The 26917-nt window shown below is 37.8% G+C and overlaps 1 protein-coding gene across 4 annotated transcripts in view; it reads left to right on the top strand.

The window, feature by feature from the left end:
- Positions 1 to 26917, top strand: part of NKAIN2 (sodium/potassium transporting ATPase interacting 2) — a 951498-nt gene that overhangs the window by 739487 nt on the left and 185094 nt on the right. The window lies entirely within an intron of this gene.

Here is a 26917-nt window from a genome sequence, read left to right on the forward strand (position 1 = left end):
AGCCAGATGTGAATGTGGTTGGAAGTATACTCCTTTCACAAAGAGGAGAACCAAGGTAGACCCTATAGGAATGAACTGAAGAGAGAAATTCAGTGAATATTTTGAATTAAAAGAAAAACATACTATTTAACATAGGAGACTAAAGTCCAAAAGAGATGAGAGACTAAACCACATAACAAAGTTCACAAGTTATCTGTTGACAGAGTCATGGTTGGAACATAACTTCCTAATTCATAGATGTTCTATTCATTTCCACTTAGCCCCCTCTTATAGAAATGTGCACACATACTCCTAAAATTTTATTTAGAGATCCCCCCTTCCCCTTATCTCTTTGTTCAGGAATAGAATAAGTCAAATATTTCCAGATTCACTTTAAGGGGACTAATATTCAAGTTCATAGAGGAAATGAGTGACACAAATCTACTTTCTCTCTTTCAACCCAATATCCCACTGTAGTTCTTTCAAGAACCTTAAATTTCATCACAGGGCACGCAAATAGCCTCTATCCAGCCATTGGTCTTACCTTAGAAAACCTAATGATTACTTCCTGTCTTTAGCTTCTGCCAAACCCTAATTAGGTCCTAGAGGTTTCATCTTACATTTTTAATCTTAAAATAGATAATATTGAAAACTAATAACTTGAGTCAAAAGGCGATGAGGAGTAAGAAAACACAAGGGTAAATTAGGTAAAATAAATTAATGGATGAAAGATAAGAACTGAATTTGAAATATGAAGACCCTTTGTAGGAAAAAAAAAAATTCTGTTTACCGCCTTGAAGTGAGCACGGATTTCAGTAAAACATATTTAATTGGAGCAAGACATCATGGTTCCATCTAGTCTTTTGTCCTTGCAGTGGATTCCATAGAAATCCCCTGCTGTAAGAAAGCACATTGTATTGCAGCTCAAAATAGTTAGAAATTATTTTTAATCTATGTGTGAAAGCAGAGACACAGCCATGGCCCTTATACCTTGAATACCCTTCAAAACTGATCATCTGTTAGGATGGTGGATAATTCTTGGGTGAGGGCTAGAAATAAGAAAAAACAGTAGTTCAAATGCCATTTTTATGGCATTTCATTTTATGAAAGGTGCTCTTCGCCTTTCTTTGAATATCATTGAATGGCTAAGAAGTGGTCCACAATGCATCAGGTAGCTTTCTTTTGCAGCCAAAAGGGAGCCCAGCTGCGAATGGCAGAGAATATCTACCTCTCCTCTTCTTTCAGCTCTGTGTGACCAAGGGTGATGATAAGTGACATCCTTGGGGTGTGATGAAATAGAGCACAATGCTCTGGAATATACAAGGTATGCTCTGTTTGTGTCAGAGGCTCTGTCAAAATCAAAACTGGTCAGAGCATCAAATAGCCTGTTAAGGGATCTAGCAGCATGACTTCTCGAATCTATGCTGGTAAAGATTTCCAGGGCTCCCAGTGGATTTCATTATGTTGGGGAATATATGTGAAAGTAGAAGGATTGGACCACTGTTTGAGTGAGAACCATGTCACAGCGAGTCAAAGAGAGTGTTAATGTTCACTTCAGCAAACCAAGCAGCTGTGATGTGACTGGATGCCATCACTGCAGTGCCAGGAATTGTTATAGGAGGATGTAATAAGTGACTGCTTTTGGGCACCCACAGATACAGTGAACATTTAGATGTTAGCATCCAGCTAAATTCTAGATGCCATCCACATATGTGGCTTTTTCAAGTGGAAACAACTATTTTTCAAGGCAACCCATAAAAGCATCTGAAACCAATGGCATTATTTATGTGCTTTTATACATAGTATAAAAGCAGTCAACCTTATTGAACCTAAATTTTATTTTTACAAAGGAAATTTATTTTTGAATCATGATTTATGTCATATTACACATTTTATGTGATAGTGAGCTGCCCAAGAACCCTACTGAAAATGTTTATTTTCATGAACCCATGTTTACAATTCTTTTTTTTTTTTGTATTCTCACTTTTATGCTTAGATGTTTAGCTCTTTAAAATAAAATAATCTACTTTGAAACTATTTCAGTATTTGAGGACTCTGTGGGCAGCAGCAAATAGAATCCAGAGGGTTAAATTTGTCTAGCATAAATTTGATATTTGAATGTTTTCAATTGCAGAATAGTCGGATTAACTCCCTTATTTTAAAATGTCACAGAAGAAAATTCGTGGAAGCCCCCTGTAGATAATAATTGAGCTACATCTATTCGGAAAACAAATATTTTCATGGGTAGTAGAATAGGAAATAGTCTCTCAGTTTTGACCAGAAATATTTTTGTCAACAAGTAATGGTGCCCTGCACTTAATAAGCCTTGACTATATTTTTTTCTTAAATGAAGCCATGAAGAAGAATCATCAGACTAAATAAAATCTCCCAAAGCTCCTGCTTCAGATGGTATTGTTTGAATCCCCATTGAGGTCCATTTTGAATGTCCAAGTCATTACCATATAGGCAGGGAGGATAATATTGTACTCAGTTTACATCAGAGGAAGGAGAAGAAATTTAAGTCACTCTGATCAATTCAAGCTCTATGCATAATGCTCTGTCAATGGACACACCACGAGGCAGCTCCAGTTGAATGCTAATCCTTCCATTTCTAAAAGGTTACATGGCATGTTAGCTTCATGACTTCCATTAAAGCCAATGGGAGTTATACCATTACCATGCTTTGGAAAGAATGCCCTCTAATACTATTGATTTTGATCTTTTGAACTCAAGCTCTGATGCCTGTGTCCATTGACAACTACCCTACATAGTTCTTACAGGATTCTGTGCTCCTGAAGTGCTGGATTAGTGAATAAGCTTCTTTTTCAAATTAATCAGCTTGTCTATCTGAGACAAATGTTTTTATCTTAATACTCTTAGAAATGTCACATTTCAAGCTTATTTCCCATAGCTAGAGTATATAGTTCAGAAGTGCCCACTATGGGTTTTGCAGAAGGAAATGGAAAGCCCAGCCCAGGAGGAGGGGAGCCATGGTGACATGGTCAGATTTATATTGCAGTGCATCTGAAGAGTAGCTATTTGATTAGGAAATGTGGATAGCAAGACAAGACAGAAAGTGGTGGTACCGGTTGGAAAGCAGCTGAACATGTCTAGGCTACTGATAATGACAGTTTGGACTATGGTGTGAACAATAAAGATGGGGGGAAAAAGAAGGAATTCTATTGATGCTTACAATTGACATAAGCCAGGCTTGTAAAGCAAATCATTAAAAAAGTATTATTAACTTCTAAGATAATGAGAATTGACAGCTGGGGACAGCAGCAAATTGGGTCCAGACATTTGCTCCCAAAGTAGGAGTTTAGAATTAGTGCTGTCCTTTTTTCTAATTAAAAAAAAAAAGTATACATTTGGATATTAATGTGAATCTCCTGACTTTTAGGTATTAGCACCACTGGATGGATATCCTAGAACATACTTGGATGCTAAATCTGCCCATGGGCTGCCATTTGGGGTCCTCTACCTTTGTCCCTAGTATTTGATTGAGACTCAGTAAATCTGACTATACTTTGGATAGATGAGGAATAAACAAATGACTGGAGTAGACCGACTCTAAGGTTGTATGTGGTTTCAGGTGTTTTGTAATTCCGAAAATAAGCTTAATGGAGTATTTGTTTCATACTACCTGCATTTGAGGAAAAAAATTTATATTTGATAGTGTAAGGGCTAAATAGCCTCCAAGCTTTCTTTACATAAAATTCTGCTTGGATTTTATATTAAACATCTTTTTATTCTGGTTCACTTAGGCAATTTCTATTTGTCACAGGTATAAATGATGATTACCTAGCAGCTAATACCAAAATTTTCTTAGAAATAACTGTCATTGATAGCATATCACAAGCCACTTTTAGATGAATTTTGAGAATTGACATAAAGCATAATGGGCTCTGCATAAAAAAAGGAAAGAAGAAGACAATATGAAAAAGAGAAAGAAAAATAGCTAAGGAAGAGGCTAACAACTAGTGAAGGATTTTGACTCTTGTTCTTTGTTCTTCCCTTAACTCCTTACTTTGGAAACTCAGACACTATTGATCCACATTTCTTTTTCTAATATGTGTATTTGAGGATGAAAATTTCCTAAATACTTCCTTGCCTGTGTCATCCCCATTATGGTATGTAGAACTTTCCCTGTTTACAAGCCCCATGAGACCAAGACTGTCTGTGTCCACTCTATCTCCACAATGTCCTTATCATGTAATAATTGCTGCGAATGGCATTTCACCTAAAATCAGTACACCTAAAAAGAATCAACTGCTGTCATAACTCATTAAAAGATCTCATCTAGTGACATCTAGTCACCTAATTATAAAAACACTGAACAATGAGCATAATAGAGCATAAAGATTAGACAGGCTTGTGCTTTGCAACCAGAATTTATAAATCATTTATAATATGTGCTACTTTATTTCACCTTTATAATTTAATCATCACAACAACCCTGTTAGGAGATGTGATCCCCAGTTTACAGAAGAAGAAAAGAACAGTCACAAAGATTAAATGAACCCAGACCCACAAAAGCCACATACTTTTATTCCAAAAGATCTAATAGTTCCATGTGTCTTGATATTTTCCCTCCTCTCTGCTACTTAAAATGATTCTGCACGGTTATGTGTCATGTCTGCCTTCAAAGCAAAATTGTGCTCTTATCGAAATGTATACTCCTATTACAACTGTCATTTGAAAAGGTTTCATTGATAGTCAATTTTGATATTAATTTTCCTTAACTTTCTGCATCTCCACTTTCATTACATACATCTTGGTTAATAATATTCAATTCTTCTCAGAGAAATAAATCAAGAATTACCCAATTCAGCTGTCTCGTGTACAAAGAACTAACAAATTACTTCAATGTAACTCTCATTCTGTGTCTGTATGTCAGCTTAAAATTATTAGTTTATAGAATAGGATATTTGATTAACTGAGCTGCATTACAATTTACCATTCCTCACTGAGTTGTTACACAAATTAGGGTTTTCACAGTTTCAACTTCTTCCTTTCTATTATATTTACATAGGATGACCATATAATTTATTGCCCCAACTGGTACACTTTAAGAGTGAAACAAAAAACAAACAAAAAACAAACAAACAAACAAATACAAGAAAATGGGACAACAGGGTTAAGCGGACTGTCCTGGGAAAACCGAGATGTGTGGTCACCCTAGAGTGAAGTCACAGTAGATCAAATAAATATGACCATTTCCTCTTACCTAAACTCAAAAGAATCAATCCAAGATAGATCTCAGCAATGTTGGTTTCAGGAGATGAAGTGTCATGAAATTATAACTTCACAGGGGCATAGTCACCATCTCCAGACAGTCTCAGCTATTTGGGATGTGCCACCATCAGAGGATGGCCATGGCACAGTGGTAGGTGTGAGATACAAAGACTGTAAAGGACACATTTTTTTCCTTTGAGGATCAAGACGATAGCGGTCTCTGCAAGGGCTAGATCAGAGCAAAGCAGCAAGCACATTTCTTGTAGTTCTCATAGCTAAAGGCCACTGGATGATTAACAGACCCCACTCCAGACCTACCAAAGTAGCAACTCCAAGGCCCAAGAAGATGAAATTTTAACTAATCCTTAAGAGATTCATATTCTTCTTACATTTTGAGAAGCACTGATTTAAATTAAATACAAATATGGAGCACCTGGGTGGCTTAGTTAGTTGAGCATCTGACTTTTTGGTTTCTGCTCAGGTCATGACCTCAGGGTTGTGAGAAGGAACCCCTTACTTGGGCTCCATGCTCGGTGGAGGGTCTGCTTGAGATTCACTCCCTTTCTCTCTGTCCCTCCCCCTGTTCATGCACATTCCTCTCTCAAAATAAATAAATCTTTTCCAAAAAAATAATTAAATGAATACAAATGCTAACATAATGTGATATAATCCCTGACTGCTACTACCTTCCTTCTTAGGCCTTCCTCTGGCTCATTTACTGTCTTAACAAGTGTCAAAACCCTCTACCAACTTGCATTTTATCCATAAAGTTGAGTTGAATTAAAGCATTTTCAGACTTTCTAAAGTTCTTTCTTTGCCAGAGTCTCCCCGTGACCCCTCTTTTCTGTTCTTCTTTTCTTTCTCTGCTTTCCTCCTCTTCTCATGAGAAACAGATGGATCATCATTAGATCTTTTTCTCCATGCCTGATAGTTTTGCCTCATTATCTTCACCAAGAAATATTAAATATGTTTTTAATATTAATACTTAATCATTGTAATAAAAGTATAAAACAGAGATGTGATAGTTCATCTTTTTTTTTTTTTTTTTCACCAACTAAAAAGTACTTCTCTAAGCATTTTATCTGTTTGGGTTGAGAAGTGAAATCTACCTTCCTAATCACTTGATTCATTTGCATGTCATGCTGTAAAAATCTGTTGGCTACAGACTTCAGGGCTCTAGACTCAGTGGCCCTACCACTTGGCTTTGACTGTATTCCTTACAAGAAAGTATCATAAGACTTGAGGGCAAGATCTCTGCTGTTTTATCCTTGTATCCTGAACAGCTCCTAGCAGAGTGTCTTGCACAGGGAAGACACCCATTAATATTTGTCAAATGAATGAACAGAAGAATAAAAACACCTGGGCTTCCTCTTACTTTGTCACACTGGGTTCATAGTGAATCAAACACCTATAGACACCCTTTCATAGTCTAAATGAGAGTGATAGCCCCTGTTTTGTGTAGCTTTTTAACATTTTAACAACTGTGTTCAATCTTTGCAGTTGTTAAGACTGAAAATAAAAGAAAATGTTTTATACAAACAAATAATTTGAGATATGAAGGAGACTTAGGGATTTACTGTTGCTACTTGTATTCCCTGAGTCTGTAATAGAGTTAGTGGTACAGTTAGAGAGCTTTGAGGGTCATGATTAATAAGCATTTACTGAGCCCTACTGTTTGCATGGTACGATTTAAAAATGTCATAGCTGAGTTAAAAGAAAGTACATGACATATTTTCTCCCTCTCTAGCATGCAACCTTGATGGAAAGCAAGATTAGGAGCAAAATTAGAGAACAATATAGGGCTACGTACAGCAAAGTACTAAATTGAATATGATTAAGCACATTTTCCATTAATAATTCCAAAGTACAAGAAGTCGGAGGGGGGGGGGCGGGGAGATGTTGGCTCCCATGTAATGAAATATGCCAAAATTAATTGAAGATGGAATACACAGTATTTCAAGTTGTTCTATGGGGAATTTCATGGTGGTATATCCCCAAAAGATTTTTGAGCTCAAATTTTTCCATATAAAATGGTGAGGAAAAAGTGATTCTGTATCCGAATTTTTCTTCATAGATTACTTTGAAAAACCTTCTATTTCATGAATTTAGGACAGGTTACCACAGCTACCTCCAAGAGAAAAAAAAAAAAAAAACTTTGTAATATACAACATGGTTTCCTTTAAAATTATTTATGTTTGCTGATAATGTTCGTACTGAATCCCTTTAGTTTATAGGTATTAAGGGAAAGAGTCATCTTTTTAGTGGGGTCACGATAGCAGAGAGGGCAAGGCAACTTATGCCCCCGGCGGTTTGTGTGCAGCGTCCTAATGTGTGCATCTTTTCCGGAGAAGAATTCTTTGGAGATACAAAAGCTTTTGAAACATAAGGGTTTGGACTTTAGGAAAGAATTTTTAAAAGTAAAGATCTAAAGTTAGGCTGGTCCTGTTTTTCATCATTTAGATTTTATACATATTTGAAATTTCCATTTGGCCTCTATTTTAAATCCTCCCAAAGTGATAGTACCTCTATTCACCTCCTACAACTCTGTGCTCATAAATATTCTATTTCTTGGAAATACCTTGATCTCAGTGCAAAGAAAAGCAGATAGTATCCTGGGGCTTGCTTTTCCCAGAAGACTTCTGCTTTTTCTTTCTTTCTTTTTTTTTTTTTTTAATTTCATGCCAACTTCATTTTCCATCCAAAGGAGAATTATTTTTTATAGGACGAAGGAACAGAAGTGAAAGGTTGAATAAGTTCACAATCACACCTCTACTTGCTCCTTGCATTTAGTTAGTAATATCTCAGTGCTATAGTCTTCAACACTGTAGTTTTTTTAAAAAAAATTCAGCTATCAAAGGAATTTTGCATTGAAGTATTGAGGAGCTTTGTGAAATTTACCAACATCTTCTTTAATTATCAATATCAATATGGATATCAATATGGAAAAGAACTTTTCATCGAGGAAAAAAATTAATATTTCATGATTTCTGGCATTTTATATAAATGATAAATGCATAGTAAGAAATAATGTCTTTTTTGAAAAATAACTTTAGTAGTAAGAAAAATAGAAGGAGGAAAGTGGGGAAGTAAAAGGAAAGAGAACGTAATTATAGTTTTATCTTCATGAAGTCAGCAATAGTCATACTAAATCAGTAATAGTAATGGTAAATAGCAATAGTGTATCAGTGAACTTACCATTCATGTCATTGGTTCATATCACCTGCCCCCTTCTTGCTTCTTCCAAAGAGGGGGTTTAGAATCCCTATTTATAATTTTGAACTACACTTCAAGAAAGGACCCCATTTAAATTGGTTAACAAATAGGATAACAGTTGGCTCACACAAATGGGGAATTAACAATCTTTTCCTATGCACCGTCGGGTCATTCATCAGTATGAGTAAGGATGACCCATCAGCAATAGGGAAAAGTGAAATTATGGAAGGGAAAGTTTGGAGTTTGTTGGACTCAGCGTTGTGTCTGGAAAACACAAATGAAATAGGTTAGAGAGGAATGAACTTAGAGTGCTATAGAAACCTGTTATCACTCATATTTAAGAGTTTTAGAATAATTCACATGCTCTCTGTAAAGACATCAGACCCTAATACTCATTTTAAATGACTGTGATAAAGTCTGATTTCAGTATATAACTATAATCTTCAAGTTACTACTGCCACGCTGGATTGCACAACTTAATCTTACTCTTTGCTATACACATATATACACATATGTCTGTATCTGTGTTTGAGCAAATATATGTGTATAGATATGTATATACATGGGTTGATATGTCTTTCTTACAAGCATAAGCTAACAAGGGAAACTGCCTGTGATAAAATTTGTGTTTTCATTACCAAATGAATCAAACTTTTTGATTCGAGACACCTGGGTGGCTCAGTAGTTGAGCGTCTGCCTTTGGCTCAGGTCATGATCCTACCGTCCTGGGATTGAATCCCACATTGGGCTCCTTGCAGGGAGCCTGCTTCTCCCTCTGCCTGTGTCTCTGCCTCTCTCTGTGTGTCTCTCATGAATAAATGAATAAAATCTAAAAAAAAAAAAGAAAAAACCTTTTGGCTTTACCATGATCTCTTGTCAACCTCTCTCTTCTTCTACCATTAGCCGCAGGCTCTTTAAGGGTAGAGACTCCCATTTACTCATGTCACTTCCCCCCGACCTTTGCACTTAACAGATTACGGGCACACACCAGGCACTCGGTACATGTTTCATAAATTGACCTGAATTGTCTTCCTTACCTTCCCCTTCAGGAAGATGGAGATACTAAATGGTACTATATTGGAAGTGGAGGGGGATCTAACCATCCGAAGTAGCCAAGGCCACAGAGGAAGATAATTCATATATCTGCAGGAGCTAAGCAGGCAGCCTGGTGACTGAAGTCCCAGGATGGTGCTGAGCATGGAGAGAATGGGCCTTCCCCAAGGGATCTGTGACCAATCAGTTCCAATTGGTTTCCTAACGACCCCTGGGTTGCCAAATCTTCCAAGTTTCCCAAAGAAGCTAGGCATTCCAATATTTTATGGAAACTTCTGGGGTTTTAATGTTGGCCAACCATTTGAGATTATTTTTTTAAACACTGTGCCTGACAAACAAAATATTTCTGTGACTGCCATCCAGCCCTGGGGCTGACAGTTTCAACATGATTTAGGGAAATGGAAAAGCTTGACCGAGAGGGTCAAGATGTTCATTAGGCAGCATGGCTGGCCACAGGCAGGCGCCTACGGACTATTATTCTTCCCCCCACTGTCACCTGGCTACAGGGTGGTAGTGTTAATGACAGTTGAGTAGGATACACATACGTCCGTGAAGATTTGTCAATCTGTGGTGTATTCTCTTAATGGCTGAAAATCAGCTGTCTCTTATTATGTTGTTGTGGTTTGTTTGGCGAAACTCTGGGTTTGGGAGTATTTGTGGCTTAAATGCTTGGAAACCTCAATGTAAGCGAACCTAGGAATTGTTCAGGGAGAAGATATACGGGTGAGGCAGGAAACCAAAAAGCCACCTCTAATTTCAGTTGTTGTCTGGAATACAAACAATGCTGCTGGTTGCCTGACCAAGATTTCCCCTCAATTGAAATGAGCTGATGAAGGAGAATAAATACTCTTTCTTGTGGCTGCAAGAGACGGCAAAAATCCTCTTATGATCTTATTTGTAAAGTAAAAATTAACGAAAAAAGAAGATGAAAAGAAAGACACAAAATAATCATTACAAAGCTTGAGGCTAACGTCAGTTTTACTTTATTTTTCATCATTGGCCCTAAAACAGTTTTATAGGCTGTTTTGAAAAAAAATTCTGAGATGAAGAAAAAAAAAATCATAGAATCTCCAGATGTTAAGAATTGTTCAATTGAATATTTCTAAAACTCATGCCATTGTTGGCCACTGAGAAGTTGGGACGCATGAGAAATTTAAAAGGGCATCTTGAACGTTTAGCGTGGGTGGGGGACAGGAGGATGAGTGAGGATGATGGGGAGTCCCCAGGCTGTCCCTATCTGTCTCGCACCCCCTCTCCTGTGACCCCACCAGTGTGCACCTGGCCTCCAGCAACTCCACACCCGTCACTGTTCTGTGAATGCACCTGAGCCCTTTTGAATTCACAGACTTCACCATGTGTCTGAGACTGTTTACCTGAAAAAAAGAGAGGGAAGAAAAGAGAATGGAGTAGTTGTTGAGGGCTTAAACTCTACGGCCAGAATGCCTGGGTTTTTTCTCTATCTCCAGCCCTTACTACCTGTGACCTTCTGCCTCAGTTTCCTATCTGTGTAATGGAGACAATAATAGTACCTACCGTACAGGGTAAATTTGAAGTTTAAGTTACTTGGTAGATAAAGTGCGTGAAGACTTCTAGCCATGTAGCAAACCCAGTGTAATGCTAAGTTGAAATTAATGATTTGTCTCACATCCCCCTCTTACCGTTTCTCACATCCCCCTCCGTGTGAAGCTAGCTTTGCCTAGCTGTCCCTTCCTTGCCCTGAGCTGTAGCACTGGCAAGTACCTGCTCTCCGAAACAAATTGCTGTATTTGACTTTTCTTTCACAAACACTTAGTTAGGATGGGGCATCTGGATGGCTCTATCGGCTGAGCATCCATCCAACTCATGGTTCTAGTTCAGCTCATGATCTCTCAGGGTCATGGTCTCAGGGTTGTGGGATTGAGTCCCAGAGTCAGGCTTCAAGCTCAGTGAGGATTATGCTTGGAATTCCCTTTCTCTTCCTCCCTCTACCCCTCCCCCTGCTCGTGCTCATTCTCTTTCTCTCTCTTTCTCTCTCTCTGTCTGTCTCTGAGATAAATAAATCTTTAAAAACATGCTTAGGATAGTGTATTATAATATCTACTTGAACATCCTTCTAAACTGTGGGCTTACTCAGGGCACAAACCACGTTTATGATCTTTCGTTGTATTACCCAGAGCTTATTCCAATATCTGACACACTATTGACACTCAGTTTGATGAACGAATGAGAGTATTTGCATGAAGTTTGATTCTCACACCATTTCATGCCTTGCATTTAGATTAAGTATGCTTTGGAATGAATATTGTGTTTTTGTGGTTTTTGACTTACTGTTTGTCATAGCAGCATACAGTGCTCTAGTATCGTTTCCAGAGTGAAATTATCTGTACTCAGTAAAATGCTGGCTTTCTTACCATTTCACTCGCTTCCATTAGTAAACTCTGACTCTTCTCGATTTTAAATGCAATAGTATCACCTACTTTGCTATAAGCTCATACTACTGCTGTCTTGACACAAGTTTTCTGGACTACAAAATTGTCATTAGAGCCTTATCTCCAAAACATAACCTTGCTCTCTCTAGATGCATATTGAAAGAGGAAGCAGAGAGCAGCTTTACTTCATTTCCATGAGTTCAGTACATTTGACAACACCATAGGTGAAATTAAAAAAAAAGAATAAAATTATAAGTGACACTTCTCCTGATGTAGTATATTTTATGAGTTTTTTTTTTTTCAAGGAAAGTTACTTAACTATCAATAGAATATTTATAAATCAGAAAAGCTGACTCAGAGCAAGTTCTTTTGTAACCTTAGGCATCATTATTGTCTTATTTTAATACATATACACATAAAGGATAGAATTTCCTTATCATAACGGATTTCCTGACTTCAATCTATAAAACACTTAATTACAAAAAATAAAAGGCCACTTAGAAAAATTTAGATGACACTATTTTATGCCAGAAGAAATGGGACCAAATGTCCTTAACTCTGTTTATTAAACTATAACCAGCTCATGTGACTATTATCCAAATTCTCCTTTTTAAAACACTGTTTCCTTTATTTGTTATTGTTGTTATTAGTTGGGTCATCTTCATAGGGCATCAGAAAGAAAGAGGTGGAAATCTGGCCTAAGTCATTAGTTAAAGGAATAGGAATCATTTACCTTGGAGAAGAAAAGGATAAGAAAATAAATAGTATTAAAAACAAGTAGGTAAACATGCTGTTTCATGGACAGCAGAGGGAGAACAGAATGAAATAGGGGTGTGTGTGTGTGTGTGTGTGTGTGTGTATGTTTGTGTGTGTGTAACCAAAGAGCTATATAGACACACATACTAAAAGAAATTTGCTCTCCCTCATGCTGGCTGTTTATAATGTAATGAACATGTCTAAGGTTGCTTAAGTGTGACTCTCTTGAGGCCTACAAATGGGCTCAACTGGACCTGCCCTTCTATCCTAAGGATCACATAATGGGACAAAGGGAGGTTCCTGCGTGTTTTACTGCCAGTACAACTTAGAAAGAAACTATTTTATCAACTTCAAATTATATATAATGTGTGGGCATCCATTGAATTTCAGCCTTGCAGTGAGAGACACAAAGAGTGGGTACTACTACTGTTTTTTCTTTAAATTTCTTCTTCTTAGAACTGCCATTCATTCTCAAAGCTCATATAAAGACTGCCATTTGTATCTCAAATAAATATTCACCTTTTCCCCATAATTTATGCATATTTATGCATATTGATTATATAATTTGTGCTGAGATTTCATTTGAATCACTCCGCCTCTTTGGAATAGATAAAGGTCTTATTTACAGGAACACAATTTTTATGTGAAAACTGTTAAGGAAAAGAAAAAATCCAGAATCAAGTAATACAGGTTGCTTTGCATTAAGTAAAGGAGAAATTCTTCCCTTCTTTAGTATTTGTGGTACAGCAGAAATTCACTCTAGATAAATTCACATAACTTAACAGTAATATTGATGAGATTGAACTTACTTCTTCTTCTGTGCTTATCCTATGGTAAGATATTCAAAAGATGAAGTTACCAGCCTGTAGCATACAGAGTAAATCTCTGTGGAAATCTAATTCTTAAAGTCTTATGCCCCAAAGGCAGCAGAGAATGGGGGAGGCTGAAGTCACTGGACCCCAACTTTGCTTTCCGCTGTACAACTTACATACTGTATGGCTTAAAAATCTCCGGGGCAGAACCGTCCTCTCCTATAAAAGACACTTTTGAATCAGATGATCTCTAAGGTCACTTTTAAGCTTTATGAATATATGGATTAAAAGAAAAAAAAGCCCAAGAAAGATACAATCACAATACCCAAAAGGAAGCAGACATCTTAAAGAGAGTATAACTTCAAATCATTTCCAACTATGTGTCTCTGATGATGATTGCCGACGTGGTTATTATGTATTATTTGCATGGGAGAGTCAAGAGGGACATCTGAATTTTGGAAGAACCAATGACAAAAGTGAGGGAAATAAGATAATCTTTTGGGCATTACACTACCAAATTGACATGTTCAAGAGCCAAGAAATAAAAAGTCACCTCAAAGACAGCAGGTAGCTCTCATGCCAGCAGGACTAGAATGTAGCTTTTTTGAACGTTTCAATATATCCAGAGCATGCATGTGCAGTAGTGGAAATAATTGGAAGAATAGAAAAAGGAGAATGAGTGCACAGATGGTGGCAGGGCCCACGCAAGCACAGTCCAGTGGGAAGTGAGACTGAGCATTTTAAGTATTTCCATGTCAATAACAAGACCATTGTGAGCTGGTGAGATAAATACATCAGGTTATCTTATCCTGATGCTATTAGAACCTCCATTCATCGAAGTCCCTTGTTCTGACTTTCTGCCCACCAAGCTGCCTTCTGATTATATTTTATGCATGTCTGCCTCCTGGAAGAAAGGGCACTGAGGATCGACACGTTGAATATTACCTGTCCCCATCACAGTGATTTCTTGTGGAAAATTAAAATGGGTTTCTGATTATGATTTGGCTTCCCAAGTGCCTTACCACGGGGAGGATATGCCCGTGTGACTATTCTAGTCTATAGAAGTATTATTCCTCATTCTAAATTAATAAGTAAGTATGCCCTAATTTTGTTTGACATTTAGTGAGCATAAATCAACACTCAATGCATGAAATCCATGGATCCCCAGAAATGTCTGGTCATTCAAAGCAGAGGGCTAGGTTTTCAGATGAGGCGGTTAATCAAGGCATTGCCCAGTGAGTTTTTACCTAGATCCAACTGGCTTTGCTTGGCGTTAACACTCCATTCATCAACCTATTTCTAAATGTAGACAGAAATTGTACCAAGAGAATCTAAATAATCATTGTATATAGGTCAGTGCCCAGTTACTTTTGGAGAAAGAGAAGGCCTAACCGTGATGGCATCTGGAGTATCTCTCAAGCTATGCTGACCCAATATACGTAAGGACTTCAAGCAGAATTACTAAAAAGTAAATATTTAAAATCTTTTTTTAATCCCCCATAAGAATGTAAGACGCAGAAAGACAAAAACTTGATTTTTCCATCAGTCTCTGTCCAGCACTGAGTACAGTGCCTGGAACATGGAATAGACCATTAAACACACGTAGAATAAAGAAATAGGGCTAATTCACATTTACTGCCCCTTTTATTTTTCAACTTCATTGCTGTGCTGATTTTAAGCAAGTAATCTCAACTACATTGTCTCTGATGCAGTCCATCTTGAAATATTTATTTGCCTTTGCTTTTTAGCAGCTTGTCTATGAAGTGTCTGCATCAGGTTTTCTTCATTTTTATCCTGCTTTAATTTGTATATCTTTTCCCAGAATTTGGAAAATTCTCGGCCATAGTTTCTTCAAAATTTTTTTTTCTGACCCAAATTCTTTTCCCTCTCCTTTTGGGATTACAACTGCAAAGGTATTAGAACTTTTAAAAAACTGTATTTGACTATTCATTTCAGCCATACCACATAGTGATTCAACATCCTCCATAAGTTATGCTATTGTCACCACAAATGTAGCCACACATCTGTCACCATACAATGCTATTATAATATCATTGACTATATTCCCTATGCTGTGCCTTTTATTCTTGTGACTTACAGAGTGGTCCATAACTGGTAGCCTGTGTTTCCCACTCCCCTTCACCTATTTTGCCCATCATGCCACCCTACTTCCCTCTAGCAACCTTTAGTTTGTTCTCTGTATATACAGGCCTGAATCTACTTTTTGTTTATTTGTTTATTCATTTGTTCTTTTTTTTAGATTCTACAAATGAGTGAAATCATATGGTATTTGTCCTTCTCCAACTGACCTATTTCACTTAGCATGATACCCTCTAGGTCCATCCATGTTGTCGCAAATGGCAAGATTTCATCTTTTTTTATGGCTGTGTAGTAGCCATAAAATAGTAATAGTCCATCACATGTATTAAACACATCTTCTTTTGGATATTAAAATTCTTGATATAATAACACAAATTCCTAAGGTTCTGGTCATTTTATTTTCTATTTTTCAGTCCTTCTGTTCTTCAGATTACATACTTTGTATTGCTCTCCTCATTTTTACTCATTTTTCTGCCATCTTCATCTGCTATAAAGCCTATGCAGTGGCTGCTGTTTTTCAGATACTTGTTTTTTTTTTTTTTTTATTTCCAGAATTCTCATTTGGTTCTTTTTTTTTTAATAGTTTTACTTCTTTGCTGATATTTCCTATCTTTTCATTTACAGTGAGGTTATTTTTATTCCCATCATTCAGTGTTATATTATATTAGTGTCTGCTAGCTCTAAAATCTGAATTACTGCAAGGTTGCTTTCAGCTGATTGTTTTTCTCTTCTAAATGAGTAATATTTTCTTGAATCTTCATATGTGAACTTTACCCTGCATATTGCCATTTTTAATATTGCGGAAACTTGGAATTCTGATACCGTACTCTGAACAACAGAATCTATTCTGAAGATTTCGCTCGTTTATTTATTAGTGTTAGTAGGCAGTTTAACTTCATTGGATTCAAACTGCATGTCAAATTCTGTCCCTTAAACAGTAGTTCAAATCTCCATTTGGTTCTTTAATTCCTCATTCTACTACTTGGAGTCAGCTCTGTACATGTGTGCTTCAGGACACAGCCAGAGATTTAGGCAGATTTATACACAGAATTTGGGGATCTTCCCCTCTGGCTATCTCCTTTTTGTGGTCCCCCTTTACCTCCCGGCATCAATGGTTGCCTTCAACCCCATTCTTTTATTCTTCTGACCAGAAAGTCAGTGCATTCTCATGAGAATTTTATATACCACATGCAGTATGCCATTCTCTTCCTCCAAGTGTTAACTCCCCTCTACTTTTCCTGCCTTTTTTCACTTTCCAGTGCCTTCAGACTTTTTGTATTTTGCCTAAAATTTACAGTTGTTATTTGCAGGAATGTTGGTCTAGCAGTAGCTTACTAGAATCCAAAATCTATTTCTCTATTCAATGCACAAGTTATATTGTCCGTGCATTCTTATTACTTCTATGACTTAGTCTCTACTGTCATCTTTCTGGGTAAAACTTCCCTTGCTTTAGGGCTACTTTTTTTTTTTTTTTTAAACTCTTAATCCTCGTCCTCCACACTACTGAAAGGTTATTGTCCTTGGTGCATAGTTGTGATCATTCAAGAGAATGGCTATGGTCATGATATGCCTTCCTGTGGAAGTAGCCAACAGCCCTCCATTTCCTGAAGAACAAAATCCAAGAGTATGATATAAACAAAAGGACAGTCATTTTAGATAAGTAAATCTGGGTTTGAGTTCAAGATCTGTCTCCAAATAGCTTTATAATCTTGGGCAAAATTTCTGAGTGTCCATTTCATCACTTATTAAATAGAATAATATCTATCTCAAAGAATCATTATGAGGGTTGATAGATGTGTTACAAATAAAGTAGCTCTCCTGATACCAGTGCTCAGTAACAGGCATTTTAAAATAAGAGACATATAAAAACAAAAACTCTTCCTCCGAGATGCAAGTTTTTCCTTGATCTGGTTCCAAGGTAATTTCCTATCTATTCTCACACTTTTCTTATCTACACAATTCAAATCACACTGTTCTCTAAGACCCAGACGTGTCTCACACTTGCCCATAGAATTGTTCCAACCATTCTTTCCTTTTTCTCCTTTCTCCTTAATGAATTTCCAAATATCCCTCAAGGAGCTGCTTAGATAATGTATCCACACTGAATCCTTCTACAATCTTCTTTCCATGTAAATCTCTTCAGCAGACTTTTATTTTTTTATGTAACTATCAGGTTCTAGCTCATATTATAGTGCTTCATAAGCCTGTTAGCTACCTTATTCACTGAATTATCAACTCCTTTAGTGCAAGGACTTGCTCATGCCTGAGATGGTTGCTAGGTAAATGAACAAATAGGATATACATAGCTTATAAAAATTGGGAGTGCAGATTATAAATTCTAAACCTTAGTGTGGTCCCACAAATAGTGACTATGATAACTCTTTATGATCCTGACTTAGAAACCACAGGATCTTCCTGATAAAATGATTTTGTTTTACATCAATCTGGATTCGTTTTCTTTGGTCCATGACCACCATGTACAGCCATGTCCTAGAAACGATCTGAAGACAGCTTATTTTTCATAAGCAATAGTCTGGAAATTTAATTGATATGCCATTCCTGCCTCCCAGTCCAAGCCCCTGCCCAGTCCATCCTCTTTACCTACTTTGACTTTGATTCTTTTAGTTCTTCCTATTTTACAATCACCAGCCATTCCAGAAAAACATCTGCTAAAAATATCAAAAAAAAAAAAAAAATGTCCTTGACACCGCCAGAGGCAGCCAGTTCGGGCCCAGCTACCCTCACCTGCCCCCATGTGTGAGACTACCATGTAAGAGGAGAATTGTATTGAGAAGACATATTTCATAAATATAGACTTAATAGAAGATTAAATTTTCTTTGTATCTGTGACTATCTATGGATAATTCAAATACCCAGCTGAACCCCTACATTCAAATGGGAGAATTCTAAGGAATACTTGGGCTTAAGAAATAGTCTACTTAAAGATAAATCTGGAGTAGAGAAGGCAGAGAATAGAGCATTTTTTTTCTTGTAGTTGGACAAGTGAATGCAAAAGCAAATATTTTATTCACAATAAGATAAAGAGTCAGGAGCACAGTTTCTGTACAAGGTTATGTATCAGCAATAGCACCTGTTTGAAACTTACTAATTCTTCATAATTTCCATAGAATGAGTCTAGTAGTAAGGTCATTAATATCTTATTTTGGATTGTTTCAATGAAGAATAAATTCTCCTTTTTGCATTTCTCTACAAATTCCTTTCTTATATTTATGATTAGATACTTAGACATTACTGCCAGTATATTTCACTTTTTAAGTTAATTTTCCTGGGGTGTCTGGGTGGCTCAATTGGTTAAGCATCTGACTCTCGATCTCAGGTCAGGTCTCAGTCTTATGGTCATGAGGGTCAAGGCCTGTGTTGGGCTCCATGCTGGGAATGAACCTACTTAAAAATTAATAAACAAATAAATAATTTGTCTCCAAATAAGAGTCAAGAAGTTTGAAACCACTTTATTGATGAATCTAAATTTTGAAAGGAACAGTACATATTCTACAGTTCCAAAAACAAAGATATTTAGAAGCAGGGGGAACATGGTAGCTATGAGGAGCAAATTCACAGATCATTTTAATGCCTTAATTGGGGGGGAGGAAGTAGTTCAATCAAAAGATGGTTTTGAGACCTATATTAAGATTACAGGCCCATTAAATGTGAAAAAGGCAGACACGTGGTTCATGTATTCATAAAGCATTTCTTCTGAAAAGTTTGTTGTGACATTGTTGATATGGTAATCACCTTCTGGGCCAGGTGTTTCTGTACATGCTTTAAAAAAAAAAAAATAAAGCATTGGTTTCCTTTGGATGAATCTAAAGTAAGACCGCATTTCATTTAAGATTTCTATGAATCTTTTTTTGAAAAAATAAGAAAAAAACTTCTTATCCTCCCAAAAGTTCCTGGGAAGGTTTCCACATTAATCATCACATTTAAGGAAAAGAATTAAGTTGCATAATTAGAACATGAAAACCAAATTATTTTCAATTTTGATTTATTACCTGAGGATCAAAGAGACTTAATAAGTATCTGAGCTTGGTGTGGAAGACACATATTTCCTTAGGTTTGGGAAGATTCTGAGATTGTGCCATGTTAGCATTATAATTCCTTTCCTATTAACATGCAGGGGAGGGTATTCTATCAGATAAATTATTTTCTACACTCCTTGGAAGCCCATAGGACTATTTGGACATTGCCGATAAAATAAATGGTTTTAACTAATCCCGAAATAGAAGTTTCTTCCATTTCTGAAATTTCCTAAGCCTAAAATATCTTTATTGTGAAACTGAGATACTATAATATTTCATGTTCACAGTATGGTCTCTAAAACAAATTTAATAGTCAAACGCATTCAGTTCTTCGATTTGATCATTCCACTTCACTTCAGGGGGAAAAAAAATCCAAAACTCTTAAAAGTATTGGTACTGAAGAACAAGAATGTATACATTTTATTAAATCCTGTCCTTTTATAGAGGCCAGTGTCTCTAAAAAAGCAGTACTACTCTGGTAATGAGAACATCAGGGAGATGCTATGATGACAGACTAAAACCTGACAAAGGGTTTGGTGAGGATGAACAAGGAATCTGTACCAGCACAATTCCCACATTGAATGGTACCTTCTAAATAAACAATTGCAGGGGCAGGGGAGTGTGACAAACATCAATGTTTCCTATGCTTTTTTAGATGAAAAACTGTTTTATGCTAGAACTGGGGATCATTGCAGACAAATAGCTGGAGAGTTAGACTGATTTTAAATTCCTTATTTGCCAGATAGCCTTACATTTCTTAATATCCCCGAGCTGGCCTTGGGTTCCTCATCTCCTCGTTGTGAGGTCTAGATGAGAAGTGCCCAATGCAGTACTCAAATAAATGTTAGGCTAATAAATGATGTTTTAAAACTGCCTGGCCTCCAGATGCCTACAAATATTAAAGTCCTTTCCCTTTGACATACTGATGTTAAACAGAAAGAGATGACACTTGTGCCATAGACCCGGATGCTTTTCGCAGGTCCAATTCTTCTTTCATCCTGAAGGCTAGACTTTTTAGATAAGCATTACTTTACTCTTTATTAACCATCTTTATTATTTGAAGTCATGCAGGCAAAAAAACATATGTAAAGGATTCCTATTCTTCCCAAAAATTCTAACTCGTATTTTATCCTTATTGTTGGTTTACAAAACTCATCCATACAAATAACTCTAGTTTATTTATCCTGTAAGATTTATAGGTGAGGTAGTACTCGCTTAGGTTAACAGATGAGAAAAACTGAAGTTCAGCTTGGCAAACAAACCTATGTAGTGATAGAAAATCTTTTTTTAGGACCCTAAACTCGGAGTTCTTTCTTTTGCCACATGCTAGCTTCAAATCCCCACTATTCTAGAAGGTTCCAGGGTTTATGATAAGTGATCTTCAGTGTTATATGGTCACAGAAGCTGGGACCTAAAAAAAAAAATCTATAATTTGCACACAATTTAACATTGAGTATTAATGTAACACTAAAACCTTTCATAAGCTAAGTGGAACGCTTCAAAGATAACAGTGCATTGGCCTGCCTCATGCGGAGCACTAAGCTTTTGAGCAGTGTGTATGGTCAAGTTAAATTTATTAGTCCCTAATAAAATAACGAGCTCAAAAGCTTGGAGGGTTTTTCACGGAATAAAAATAAATGAGCACAGCCTACCAAGGCTAAAAAGATATTCTCTTAACTTCTGCTAAAGAAAACTAGCAACAATTTGCCAGAGGGAGCAAAAACAAGATTAGGAGCTGTCTCCACAGAGGTAGTGAACTTCAAAATCTTGACACAATAAATAGGCAATACTTAGGGTTGCTATTTAAAGTAAAAGCCTTCTTTTTACCCCCCTTGCCCTGCAAATCCTGTTTGTGAGCCATAAAACAGTGGTTCTCAGCTTTGGCTGCACATTCGAATCACTTGGGGAAGCTTTAAGAACATAGCAAAGCCCGAGTCTCACTCTCAGAGACAGATTTAAGCGGTCTCGAATGCTACTGGGCATCAGGAGTTTTTAAAAACTGTTCAGGTGATTCTAATGTGCAGTCAAGGCTGAAAAACCACTACCTTAAGACACTTTCTTTGGAAATTCATTGTTGGAATTCCAGGCTAATAGGATACTAATACTTATAACATATATGCTGCATTTCAAGATTTACATTAAGTGGCTTTACATTGCGTATCAACGCGCTCTGGATAAAGTATCTTGGACACAATGTGATTTACTGGCTCTCATAACTAAAAAGTCTGGAGGACACAGCAGAGGAGAATTGGAAATCCTAAATCATGTAATCAGTGTCTTACTTCTCTCCCAATCTCGGTTTCAATTTTTCTGGTTGGCTTTATTCTAACACCAGATGTCCCTTCAGGGTCAGAGGATACATCAGTGACTCCTAACACTACATTCTTCTCACATTTGAATCTACGCGAGGAGAGCAAAGGGTTCTTTCTCACACTGATCAGAAGTCTCATTTGCTCTGCTTGGATCAGAGACAGTTCGAGATCCCAGAGCTGAGGCCGAAGCTGTAATTTGCACTCAGGCCCGCCTGATGACAGAGCTCATGCTCACTACCTCAAGAAAAGATTACCAATTTGATCGGAAGGGAATATACTTGTTTCCTAATGAAGAATTTGAGAAAGAAGAGATCCCCTCATAAGACTTGGCTGATACTTGAAAACCACTCCCTACTCGGGTGGAGGTAATTCCCTTTCATCTCCACTTTGTGTGCACTTTGCCCTCCCTCTTCTTGCTCCAGAATTAACTCTGTCCAAGGGCACATCAGGGCTGTGTCCCAGGCTGGGAACCTCGGTGACAAAAATAACAACCTATCCATTCACTGATTGTGAAATAATTGATCTTCACATTCCTGTTCTATACATTTGCATTCATTTCCTGTGGCTGCCGTAGAAATCACCATAAACAACAGAAATGTATTGTCTCCCAGTTTGGGAGGTCGTAGTCTGAAATCAAGGTACCGAAAGGGCCCCCCTGTCCCTCTGGGGGCCCTAGGAAAGAGTCTGTCCTTGCTGCTTCCATTTCCTGGTGGCCCCACACAGTCCTTGGGCCTAGTCCCGTAGACATAGGCAAAGAGTCTTCTGTGTGTCTGTGTCTCCTCTTCTGGCTTTTATAAAGACATTTGTCATTGGATCTAGAGCACAGCAGAACCACGAGGACGACCTTATCTTGAGATCTTTGACTTAATTACATCTGCAAAGATCCTTTTTCTCAATGAGGTCACATTCACGCGTTTTGGAGGGAGGTTCAGGCATTGAAGGGGGGGCGGCATCATTTCACCCACAGCGATGCTCCTTGTTTCTCAGCTTCTAGTCATTTTATGCTGGGAAACAAAACCTGTTTTAAGGTTTTCACTTTAGAACCGTTCTTCGGCTCATCACCCGCATGAGTGGGCTGCATGAGTGGGCTGCAAGAGAAGGAGCAGGACAGACCTCTCATCTGGAGAGAAAGAACGCTCAGCTGTGAGGACAGGAGGCTCCCTAGGCATGTGTGGCTTATCAGCAGAAGACCACAAGTGGTTCCTCGGGGCCTCAACACACACTGCTGAATTTTATAAGCAGAAATGAAGACAGAAAAGAAGAGGCACGGTTCCTTAGGTCCTAGAGTCGTAGAGAATGATGACTCTGTGTGGTAACAAGTGCAGGGAGCTGTAGAGAATTTGAGGATGCAAAGAAAGAATAATATTGTGTTACAACTCCTTTAAACCCGAGTGACAAGAACCCAACCCAGGCTGGCTCAGGGAGGAGAAAGGGGAAGGGATTGGCTGGTGAGCTCGAAAATCTAAGGATGGGCTGCTCGTTTCAGGACCAGTGGAATCCAAGGATGCAAGGGGTGTGAATCCATCAGGGATTTATCTTTCCTTTTGTACTGTTTTTCTGACTTGTTTTCTTCTGTGTTCTTGCTTCCCTCCCAGACATGCCCCCCTGATATGGTCGGAGAGGTGCCAGCAGGCCTGTCTGCAGGCTTCCTCAGTCTGCAGTTTATTCCCCCTCAGACAGAGACGTACTCTTCCACTGAGGTTCATTGCAGGTTCCTCCAAAGGGATGCTGATCACCCCCCTCCAACCCCGTCCTGGAATCAGGGCCTTTCCCCTTTTCTAAACCGCTGTGTTGAGGCAGATCAAGTACTGTGACTAGTCAACATAACATCACACGGCCAGGTGATTCCTCTTATCAGGAGAAAGAGAAAAGGGATGTCAGTCAGGTAATAATAACCCAGACCCCGGTACACCTCTTAAAAAGAGAATCTTCCCTGAACCCTTATGTTAGGGGCATGTCTGAGCGAATCAATAAAAGTAATCATAGCCTGTTCCAGATGGGGAAGGAAGGAAGGAAAAAAGGGAGAACGTTTTGCTTAAATGATGATCTCTATAAGGTCAATAGGACAAGAGTGTCTGATTTGTCCTGTCTGGAAGGATAAAAATATTTTAAGAGACGCAGTAAAATTTAGGAAATTCGAGACTTCCATCTAGTTCTGCAACTTCCCAGCAAATAGTATAATTTCTCAGGTCCTTCATGGCTTTAAGACCCCAAGGATTACACAATTGAGAGGAGGAAGTGAGCTCAGTTCCAGGGCTGAAATGCCAAGTTTCGTCATCCTAGCCTGAGATGGTGGGATGGTTTGAAGTGAAAGGATGTTTAGCAAGCATCTAGCAAAAGCTAAATTGAACCTTTTGATCTGCTCATCGGTGCACCTTCATTTTCTTCTTTTTCAAAATACTGACTGTGAGGAAGTCTTTCGAATTATAGCCAGAAAGTCATTCATTCTACACCTTCTCAAAAGCAGTGAACAGGAGTGCACGTTTTATACACTAGGACTTTTCATTCTGGCAGCATGCTGTTCTCAAAAAGTTTGAGTCTGCGGTATGGATTTGTTTGTCTTGAATCAGAGTAGGTACCTGTTAAAATTAGAGGTTTGAAGCTGAAAATATCACTCGAGCAAATGGTTACAAGTGACTTCATTAAAAATAATCAGATCATTTCAATCGACTCTGCTGGCTCATTTGTATTGCTTAATTTCTTGAAAATTTTCCATCTCTACTTCGAGCTTTCTCAAATCCAGTTTTGGGATATTAATTTTGCTCTAAAGGAAGAGAGTTAAATTGCTAAGATGCATCATTCACAGATCAAAAATACCACGAAGGAAGAAAAGTCATTTCCTCGAGCATCCTCTGCAATATTGATTTGCGTTTGCCTCCTCTGTCTTCCTGACACGAGAGTTTCTTTCATTCCACTTAGGAACTAAACACAATCATCAGAGTCTCAACATAAATCGCAAAGCCGTAGTTGAGCGTAATTTCTTTCTTTCCCTGGGACATATTCTCTCTAAAAAAATCTTCCTAACCTGTCCGGGCAGCAGTTGTTTAGGAGACTTGATTACATGCCAGTTTTCTAAGCAAAGTTTTTCTCATTGCCACAGAGGCTGCTGCTCTAAGGCTGTGACCCTAGCAACCAAGGAAGAAAAAGGCTAGACCTTATGATGCGAGAATGGGAACTCATAGTCCTTTGTTTTTTATTTTATTTTATTTTATTTTATTTTATTTTATATTTTATTTTATATTTATTTTTTAATCTGGGCAGAAGTAGTTGCTAGCAAGCAGGAAATCGCCGGTTAGTTAAATAATACCAGACACCAAAGAGTTGGATAGGATCCAGTGGTACATCAAACGTATTTTTCAAAACTCTTAAATAGCTTATCTGACTTCACTTTTAACAAATTGAAAGTCATTATGAAAAGAGAAAAGAAACTCTTTTCATTGAGCACCCACTTTGTGCTGTGGGTCCTCTATGGTTTTTGGCCGCAATGGAAAAACTTGAAAGTATTATCTACCTTTAAAAAAGGGAGACAGAAAGGTTAATTAACTTGGCTAAGATTACACAGTTAGAAACCATCAAATACCAGATTCAAAGTGTGTCTTATTCCAAAGTCCTTACTCTTTCTACTGTAACACATTGTCTTATTAAAAAAAAAAAAAAAAAGGTAATGACTGTAATCAGATTTACTTTATTTTTGTTACCACTCAGAAACAGAAAAAAAAAAAAAAAAAAGAATACTCTTTGCTCCTTGTATGAATATCTAAAGAGGAAGTAATTGGCAGGGTCTGAATAAGTAGGAATACAGTAAATAGGGTAAAAACGGGGTTGAGGGCCACATTCCAAAAGCCTCATTCAAAAAGCTCCATCCTGAGTCTGTTGGAATGTTGACAGCTCTGAATTGATGAAATACCGAAACTTCTGATAAAATATGCAGTAAATGAATCACAGAGTCATGATATAATCATATCAAGGGCAGGGCCTGGGATACCCGAGCTGTTCAGACTTCGTTGTGATACGGTGGAGACTCATGGACCAGAGAAGCAGCATTTACATATCCCAGGGTGTAAATCTATCCATCTAACACGCACTTAAAGATGCGTTAAACACCCAGGAAATCCATTCTGTGGAATGACTCATGCCTCATTAAGTGCTCCCATACGTAAGTAGGAGTCTAAAAGGGAAATTTACAGATGTCAAGACCACTGATGGGCCCCCCCTTATGCTGTCGAATACAGCATTTCCAAAAGAGTGCTAGATTCTTTCTGGGGGGTACATGGTCAGGCAGGTGTTTTGTTTTGTTTTGTTTTTTTAAAGTTGAATGGGTATGTTCAGGGCCGCCACATAAAGCTATGTAGCTTGTACCCTGCTCCAAGGCACCTGTCTGAAGTAGGGACTAAAGTATAGTCTGAGTTTTGCTCACCAAGCCCTGGGTCTTCATTCAGAGCCAAGTCACACCAGCATCTTTGGGAGGGGTGGGGGAGTGGGCTTTTTCTCACAAAAGATACCTTATTATGTGTGAGCTAGAGGATTCTATGTCATACAAGAATTCTAAATTTATATTAAAAAAAAGCATACCCAGCATATCAAATGGCGATAGAATTTCCTTTCCAAAATAAGTAATTAAAACTTAAAGTGTAAGCTAATGACGAGAAAAATATTAGGAGACTAATACAAGTGGTGATAAGGCAAAGCAAGAAGAAAGTATGTAAACAATTGAAATTTGGAAGTCTCTGATACTGGGGGGAAACCACAAGCTTTGGAGTAAGACAAGTAGGAGTTCCATCCAGGTCCTGCTTGTCCTTTAGCAAGTCACTTAATTGCTCAGTGGCAGTTTTCTCTCCCCCTATGTAAGAATGTTCACTCCAAAGAATTGTAATGAGAATGAAATGAGATAATGTCTGAACAGCTGTCAGCACATGTTGGTCTCCATTCTTCACCTTTTCTCGTACAATGCAAGTCTAGACCTTCAATCCTCCACGCTGACTCCCTAGCTTGTGCAAAGGTCCTGGGTACTG

This window comes from Canis lupus, chromosome 1, assembly GCF_048164855.1.
Source record: "Canis lupus baileyi chromosome 1, mCanLup2.hap1, whole genome shotgun sequence".
In the NCBI taxonomy this organism is placed as follows: domain Eukaryota; kingdom Metazoa; phylum Chordata; class Mammalia; order Carnivora; family Canidae; genus Canis; species Canis lupus.